Below are 8729 nucleotides of genomic sequence, written 5' to 3'. Positions count from 1 at the left end.
AGTTCAATATGCAACTAAAAGGCCCAAGTGCTTTTCCCTGAGACAATCTTCAAACTTGAGCATGCATAAAACATCTGAAAAAATCACACGTCCTTAAAGGTCAAGATTTAAACATATTAATAACTTTTACTGCTTCATCAGGACTTTTAAAAATGAAAGTGGTATGCTACTTTTTTCCCTATGTGTGTACTTGGGCAAACAAAGTAATGAAGTGTCTGCAGTTTTATTCACCATTGCTTCTGGACCACCCCAGCAAATGTCAACACAGCAAAAGAAAGTAAATAAGGAAAACAGCTTTGGCCTTGCTGACCCCTCACAAAGGTTTTAGGTTGCCCAAGGCTCTGCAGACCACACACTGTGATCTGTTGCCTTCAACTGAAGTGCACTCATTGTGAATATAATTCTGGAACAGTGACAGAAGCTTGAGTAGGAATGTGTGCTAAGCATAACAAAAATTTGGCTCTTTTTCTCAAGTCTGGCAGGACTGTGGGCAGTGTGCCTTGTAGAGACCCAAATCACAAGGGAAAATCACTTCAAATTTGCTGCATCCATTCCTGTTGTCTGCAGCTCTCTTTTTATCAATAAATTCTATTAATAATCCTTCACTAATTTCATCAGAAATGAATAGCAGGCTGATTGAGAATCCAAACATTGCACGCACATGATCTCATTTCATCTTCACAAGAAGTCACATTTCCTCTCCTTGCAGTTTTAACTCCTTTTTAACAATATTAACTTTGAAAACTGGAGTAACAGAAGAGGTGCTGGAAGGTTCCCCTCAGCTTAGTGCCCTAAGGGGTATGTCTTTTTTAGCAATCATTCTACCCTTAGCGTACAGTTCTCTCAATACCCTTTGTGTCAGTCTTTCTTAAGCTTGGATGCACACTGAATTATGTGTGTGTGTGTGTGTGTGTCTGTGTGCTCAGCTGTGTCTGACTCTTTGTGACTCCATGGACTGGGGGAGTTTTAGAAGACTGATGCCTATGTGCCATCACTGGAGATTAAGATGTAAATTTCCTGGGTGCAGACAGGTCCTGGGGAGACTTTAAAAGCTTCTGAGGGGATTCTCATGTGCAGCCGAAAGTGTGAGTCACTATTCTGGATGAGGTGAGAAGGATGCCAGTATAATCACCGACATCAACACTTAACCAAAGTCATTGCATCTCTGCTTTGGCCAGTGTTTAAAGTTTGCATTACAAACTTAGAAGTATGCTTAACTCATCTTGAAAGACATAGGAATGATGCAAGGCAAGTAGTTTTGTTAAGCAGAATCAATTTCACTGGAGAGTGTGCACCATGAAAATGTATTTCTATTATTTTTTTAAAATCATTGAAGTTTAGTTGATTTACAATGTGTTAGTTTCTGACATACAACAAAGTGATTCAGAGATATATATATATGATAATATATATATATATATATATTCATGTTCTTTGCCAGTTAGTTTATTATAGGATATTGAATATCTGTGCTATACTTTAGAACCTTGTTGTTTATCTATTTTATATATAGTAGAGTGTATCTGCTAATCAGAAACTCCTAATTTATCCCTCCCCACTCCCTTTCCCCTCTGGCAATCATAAATTTGTTTTCTATGTCTGTGAGTTTGTTTCTGCTTTGTAAATAAGTAAATTTGTATCATACTTTAGGTTCCACATATAAGTGATATCATGTGCTATTTGTCTTTCTTAGTACATTTAGTATGATAGTCTCTGGGTCCATCCATGTTGCTATAAATAGCAATATTCCATTGTTTTTAATGGATAAGTAGTATTCCATTCCAGTCCATAGCAAAGGAAACCACGAACAAAATGACAACACAACCCATGGACTGGGAAAAAATATTTGCAAATGATGCAACTGACAAGGGCTTAATTTTCAAAACATACAAACAGCTAATACAACTGAATACTAAAAAAAACAGGAAGAAGACATAAATAGACACTTCTTCAAAGACATACTGATGGTCAATAGGCACATGAAAAGATGCTCAACATCACTAATTATTAGAGAAATGAAAATGAAAACTACAATGAAGTCCAACCTTACACCAGTCAGAATGGCCATCATGAAAAAAAGTCTACAAATAACAAATGCTGGAGAGGGTGTAGAGAAAGGGAACCCTCCTACACTGTTGGTGGGAATGTAAATTGGTAAGCCACTATGGAAAACAGGAGGAAGTTTCCTTAAAAAACTAAAAATATTGTTGCCATATGATCCAGCAATCTCATTCTTGGGCATATATTCAGACGAAACTAATTCAAAAAGACACATTCATCCCAATGTTCATAGCAGTACTATTTAGAATAGCCAAGGCAAAAAAGAAACCTGAATGTTCACTGACAGACAGATAGATAAAGAAGATATGGTTTATATATACAAGGAATACATTTCTATTATTATGGTATCATTTTTGAAGATGCTCAGCCTAAGGATTTATTTTTCTGTTTGTTCTATGGCTATGCTGGAACTCGGGGGAAATTGAATTTAAGTGTATAGAGGTTGGAATTTTGTTTTGTCTGTTTGTCTCTCTCTCTATCAGAAGTGACAAGTTTCCCTGTAGAATGATGTTATACTTGGGCAGCAGTGCCCTGGGACTAACAAACTGATTTCAAATGGAACTGAAATGTTGTCTGACCACAGAGCAGATCTGAATCCTTCTCTCTGGGTATCTTTCAATGTGTCTGTTAGTGTCATGGAATTCCATTTGACTGCTGGGCAGGCTATTAAGTGGGTTTCTGATACCCTCTGAGACTAAACATGGATACAAAGGCTTGGAAAAAAGAGGCATTTCTTGGAATACGAAGTAATACTCACATTTCTCAACAAGTGACAGCACTTCTAGGTGATGGTCCTGTGAAAGGACTGAGTTCTAAGACCCTCCAGAGTAATGCTCCTTGAAGTATAGTCCTCCTACTGGCTACTGGTCCCCAGACCATTTGTTAGTGGTTCAAAAAAAATTGGGAGCTGGCCCCAGAATGTAAATCAGTAATGTCCATAAATGCATTATTTAGTTTGGCTGATATTTTGTTGATAGCAAATCTTTCTCAGCAAAGGAAGCAGCACATTGATTTATATTCTGATATAAGTTCCTTATTTTACCGTGGACCTGTGTTCTGAGTAGCTTTGCTCCAGAGAAGGGCCAGAGAAGAGACACTTGCTCATTTGTCTCTATGGGAACAATTAGGAACTTAAGAATTAGAAAAAGGAGACACAGCAGACTTTTCCAAAGGCACAGTAGCTCTTGTACTGGCCTGAGTAACCTCAGTTATTGCTAGATTGCAGCAATCAGACAGCCTATGCAGTTCAGGTCAGTAGCTTTGCTAAAGAGGTGGTAAGTTCTAAACAGGCAGCCTAGACTAAGTGATGTCTGTAAAGAAGGCCCATGAGTGTGTGCTAAGTCACTTCAGTTGTGCCTGACTCTTTGCGACCCCATGGACTGTAGCCCACCAGGCTCCGCTGTCCATGGGATTCTCCAGGCAAGAATACTGGAGTGGGTTGCCATGCCCTCCTCCAGGGGATCTTCCTGACCCAGGGATCAAACCTGCATCTCTTATGTCTCCTGCATTGGCAGGGGGGATCTTTACCACTAGCGCCACTTGAGAAGCTCAAAGAAGGCCCATGGCTGTTCAAGTAGGCTGGGCCAGAACATATTCCAGTTGTCACACAGGCAGTGAATGTGTGTTAACTGCAGCTTGTGAGGACTGATGATTTCTCATACTGTCCTCCTGTAGAATGCTCTGAACTCAGGTCATGAAGAGTCACAAGCAACAGTCATTAGCCCTGCTTCACCAAACACCAAATCATACCCCTGTCGGTAGCTTTTCCTTTGGAGTCATCTCATTTCCAGAGAAAGGGAATGAGTCAAGAGCATTCTGATATTTTCATTCTGATGTAACAATTAGGCGTCCTAGGCAAGGACATGACCTTCATATTGATTATCCGTCTCAAGACTGCGAAAAACCATCTAGGTACATAAGAAGAATCAATGTTGATTCTAATTGTTGAAGTTCATTTTGAATAACACACCATCTGGCACAACACTCCACTGCATCTGTCCTTTGAGGTAAGCTGCACTCTGAATACAAATCATTCCTTGATTCATTCATTCATCAGGAAGATATTGCAATTAGCATAGTTCATTGATCCTGAAATGCACCCCCCCCCCCCACAACACACACATTTTAACATCTCTGAAGTGGAGAGTGTCTTACAATCAATGACATTTTTTTAATCTAAGTTCTAGTAGGAAACAGATGGCAGATTCTAATGGGAATTGAAGAGGACATAATGAAATAATTATTTATAATGAGTAAGCATGGTCAGCAGTAAAGAATCCGCCTGCCACTGCAGGAGATGCAGGTTCGATCCCTGGGTCAGGAAGATCCCTTGGAGAAGGAAATGGCAACCCACTCCAGTGTTCTTGCCTGGAGAATTCCATGGACAGAGGAGCCTGGCAGGCTATAGTCCAGGGGCTTGCAAAAGAGTTAGACACAATTTAGCAACTAAAGAACAAGAACCAGAAATGGTAAAGGGAACTATTAACGGATATTGAAGCACTTTAAAGCTAGCAGCATCAGAGGACATCTACCACCTAGGCCTGAAGGGCAAGCAGACAGAGTGATTACTAGAATCCAGAGAGAACGCCATGTATAGTTTAAAAAGAGACCACCTCTGAGGAGCTGTGGTAGAAGGAAGCCAGCCTTTAACAACTGTCAGCCCAGCAGGGAGGGAGCCTGGGGAATAAATACCGTAAACATTCTCTCCTCCTGTGTTTTTATCTCCTGCTATTGGACACAGTTGGTCAAACCCAACTGAAAATTGGAGGGCCAAGGAGCAAAGCACAAAGTGGTTTTGAAAACTGCAGAGAGGAACTCTGGTGGGGCAGACAGAGAATACCTGCACAGTTCATCCCTTTTACCCTCAGCATTTACTCTTTTGCCTGAATAAAAAAATCTCAGATCTCAGGACCTTCCTGGTGGTCCAGTGGCTAAGACTCCACGCTCCCAGTGCAGGCAGCCCAGGTTCAACCCCTGGTCAGGAAACTAGATCCTGCATGCTACAATGAGGACCATGCGCATCCAAATAAAATAAATATTAAAAAAAAATCTCATGTTCCCATCACTTACTGCAAAAGTCAGCAAATTACAGCCAGTAGTCTGGATATTTGTTTTTGTCATTAGTCTTATTGGGTCACAGGTGTGCACACACATATTTTTCTTTTTCTTTTTTTTTTTTTTTGATATTGTTAATAGCTGCTTTTGCTCCACAATGGCAAAGATGAGTAGTTACAACTAAGACTGGATGGCCCATAAAGCCTGAACTATTTACTATGTATCACATACAATCAGAATACTTCCTGACTCCTGACAACCAGATCACTGCAGGGTAATATCAGTTCTCTGATACACCCACCAGAAACCTAAAATCTTAGCTACCACCGGCATTGTACCCAGAAGCTAGTTGGAGGAGAAAGAGGTTGGAAGAAACAGTTAATTAACATCAAACAAAGGTGCTTCTATGTCACTCAGGTAGCTTCTCATGAGATCTGTGTTAATACTCATTTCAAATTCTCCTGTGACTCTCTACCAACACTTCAGCTGAATTTGTTTACCTGGAGGATTGACCCAAACCTTCACTGTGGAAAGGACGTGGTTTCTTAGTGACCATTTTTATTGGTTTGCTGCAGTTTTCCCCTGACCAGGATGACTGAGCATTGGAAAACTGACAGATGTCTTGATAAATTCCCTGAGCTCTAGACACAGTTCTCTTTGTAACCACTGTGGATAAGCAACTCAATTTCTTCTTGATAATCACCTGAGCTAGTACCTCTTCTCTACCTGTAGCTTCAGTGGTGTGAGGAGCCCTACCTATTTAAGAGGCATTCTCAGCTTGCAATATAATAGCACCATGACTGTTTCCTATGTAAAAATGCTAGTGCCTGCCTTGGGCACTAGAGCCCTTAGGCTCATTGAACCCAAGTTCATGTAGACACATAGGAAAAACTACTTCAGTAGGTTATTAAGTATAACAACAAGAAGGGACACTGCCAGTTGCACATCTTGGTCCCTGAACCCGTGGGTTTCTGCTATGAGGGCTACAGAACAGTATAATGGCAACCCACTCCAGTCAATTCTCCTTGCCTGGAGAATCCCCTGGACAGAGAAGCCTGGTAGGCTATGGTCCATAGAGTTGCAAGCTGTCAGCCATGGCTTAGCAACTAAGCAACAACAACAGCAAGTTAAAGTATATAGTCTATCATGTAAGACATCTCTCCTGCCTCAATAAGCACTGTCTATCAGCACTTTCTATAACTGACCTTTGAGTAAACCATTTCATTCTTCTATCAAACCAGCTACTTTGGGGGTGCTGAGACATGTGGTAAGACCAATGAATTCCACAGCATGAACTCACAGCTGTGCTTTTCTTCACTGTAAATTGAGTTTTTAGGTCAGAGGAGATACCTCGTAAGATGTCCTTGGAGTCTAAGTATAATGGTGCATTCACATGACAGAGAACAGTTTGTCTTTACTTTTGACCTAAGAAATACTCACCATCTCTGTGGCTCTTTGTTATAATGGGCTCTGGAGGAATCTTCATTGTCTTTACATAGGCTCATCCATCATATTGATGATGTTCTTGCTAGTCCAGATGTGCTTTCATTACCAGAGCAAAGCAATAAAGTCTAGGACTTGGTAACCAAGTATTGACCAAGAAATGCTTTCTTCTTAATTCTTATCAGCACACATAATCAGAAGAAGGGATGTCTGCTGTAGAGAGCCAACCGAATCTTTTAAAGGGAACATGTATCTTTCAATGACCATCTCTATACATACTGGGAAACCTTAGACAGCAATCCCTCTTAATTTATTGCCATCTGAGTTTTTCTGGTTGTTAGAGGCGCAAAGATTGGAAGACCATTTTTTCCACTCATTCCAACAAACGAACCAAGCATCTTTTACTTTGCCAAGCGCCCACAATGCTCCTCAAATATGTGAGCAACAAACCTAAAATTCTATTTTCAGGGACCACTTTTTAAGAATACCCCCAATACCAATTACTGTATCAATGAGGGTCCCAGCCAGAAACAATGGAATACTAAAACTATGAGTGTGATCTTGAGGGAAAAATAACAAAAGGACTATTTATAAAAGGGTGGTTGGGGTTAAAGAAAAGTAATGAGGGACAGTGAAACTGACCACAGTCAAGACTACCCGTCCTAGGCCTAAAGGGGGTGAAGGGAAAGAGTGGTGGCCATACCTCCAGCAGGAGAAGACCACCTGCTAGGAGCTATAGTCCTGGGCAGAGGAACGTAACCCCCGTGATCCAGTAGGAAGGAGCCAGGGGAAGAACTATATTGATCTCACCATTCAATCTCCTACTGGTCCCTTCCTTTGGACAATCCCAACCAAAATCCACACGGCAAGGGAGCCCTGTGAAGCAGTTCGTTAAGGTTGTCTTCTTAGGGTACAGAGCAGTGTGAAGAAGGGCAAAGAGAAAAAAAAAAGCAGGGACAGAGGTAGAGCACCCAGAACAACATCTTACAGTTAGAACTGGCTGCCTTTTGCCCCTTTTAGGGTGGTATGGAAGCCCTGCTACACCTGCAACAAAGATTGAAGATCCGATGTGCTGTAACTAAGACCTGACGCAGCCAAATAAATATCTTTAAAACTCCTTTAAAAAAGATACAAATGAATTTATTTACAAAACAGAAACAGACTAAACAGACATCAAAAACAAACATGGTTACCAAAGGGGAAAGGGATAAGTTAGGAGCTTGAGATGGAATTAAACACGTTATTATTAATAGACAACCACAAGGACCTACTGTACAGCACATGGAACAATACTCAATACCTTGTAATAAGAATATGTGTGTGTGTGTGTGTATTCTCTTTTACAGTCTCTTCCATTATATGTCGGAGAAGGCAATGGCACCCCACTCCAGTACTCTTGCCTGGAAAATCCCATGGACGGAGGAGCCTGGTAGGCTGCAGTCCATGGGGTCGCTAACAGTCGGATACGACTGAGCGACTTCACTTTCATGCACTGGAGAAGGAAATGGCAACCCACTCCAGTATTCTTGCCTGGAAAATCCCAGGACGGCAGAGCCTGGTGGGCTGCCGTCTATGGGGTCGCACAGAGTTGGACACGACTGAAGCGACTTAGCAGCAGCAGCCATTATATGTGGGACTTCCCTGATAGCTCAGTTGGTAAAGAATCTGCCTGCAATGCAGGAGACCCCAGTTCAATCCTGGGTCGGGAAGATCCACTGCAGAAGGGATAGGCTACCCACTCCAGTATTCTTGGGCTTCCCTGGGGGTTCAGCTGGTAAAGAATCCACCTGGAATGTGGGAGACCTGGGTTCAATCCCTGGGTTGGGAAGATCCCCTGGAGGAGGCAAAGGGTACCCAATCCAGTCCATGGGGTCACAAGGAGTCGGACACGACTGAGTGACTTGCACTTCACTTCAATGTGTGTGTGTGTGTATAAATGTGTGTGCTTAGTCACACAGTTGTGTCCAACTCTTTGTGACCCCATGGACTGTAGCCTGCCAGGCTCCTCTGTCCATGGAATTCTCCAGGCAAGAGAATGCTGGAGTGGGTTGCCATTCCCTTCTCCAGGGGATCTTCCCCATCCAGGGATTGAACCCAGGTCTCCTGCATTGCAGGTGGATTCTTTACCATCTGAGCCACCAGGGAAGCCCATATATATATAATATATATAT

Source organism: Odocoileus virginianus, chromosome X (genome assembly GCF_023699985.2).
Source record: "Odocoileus virginianus isolate 20LAN1187 ecotype Illinois chromosome X, Ovbor_1.2, whole genome shotgun sequence".
Taxonomy (NCBI): Eukaryota; Metazoa; Chordata; class Mammalia; order Artiodactyla; family Cervidae; genus Odocoileus; species Odocoileus virginianus.
The sequence above is the reverse complement of the archived record's forward strand: the minus strand, read 5'-3'. Positions refer to the sequence as shown.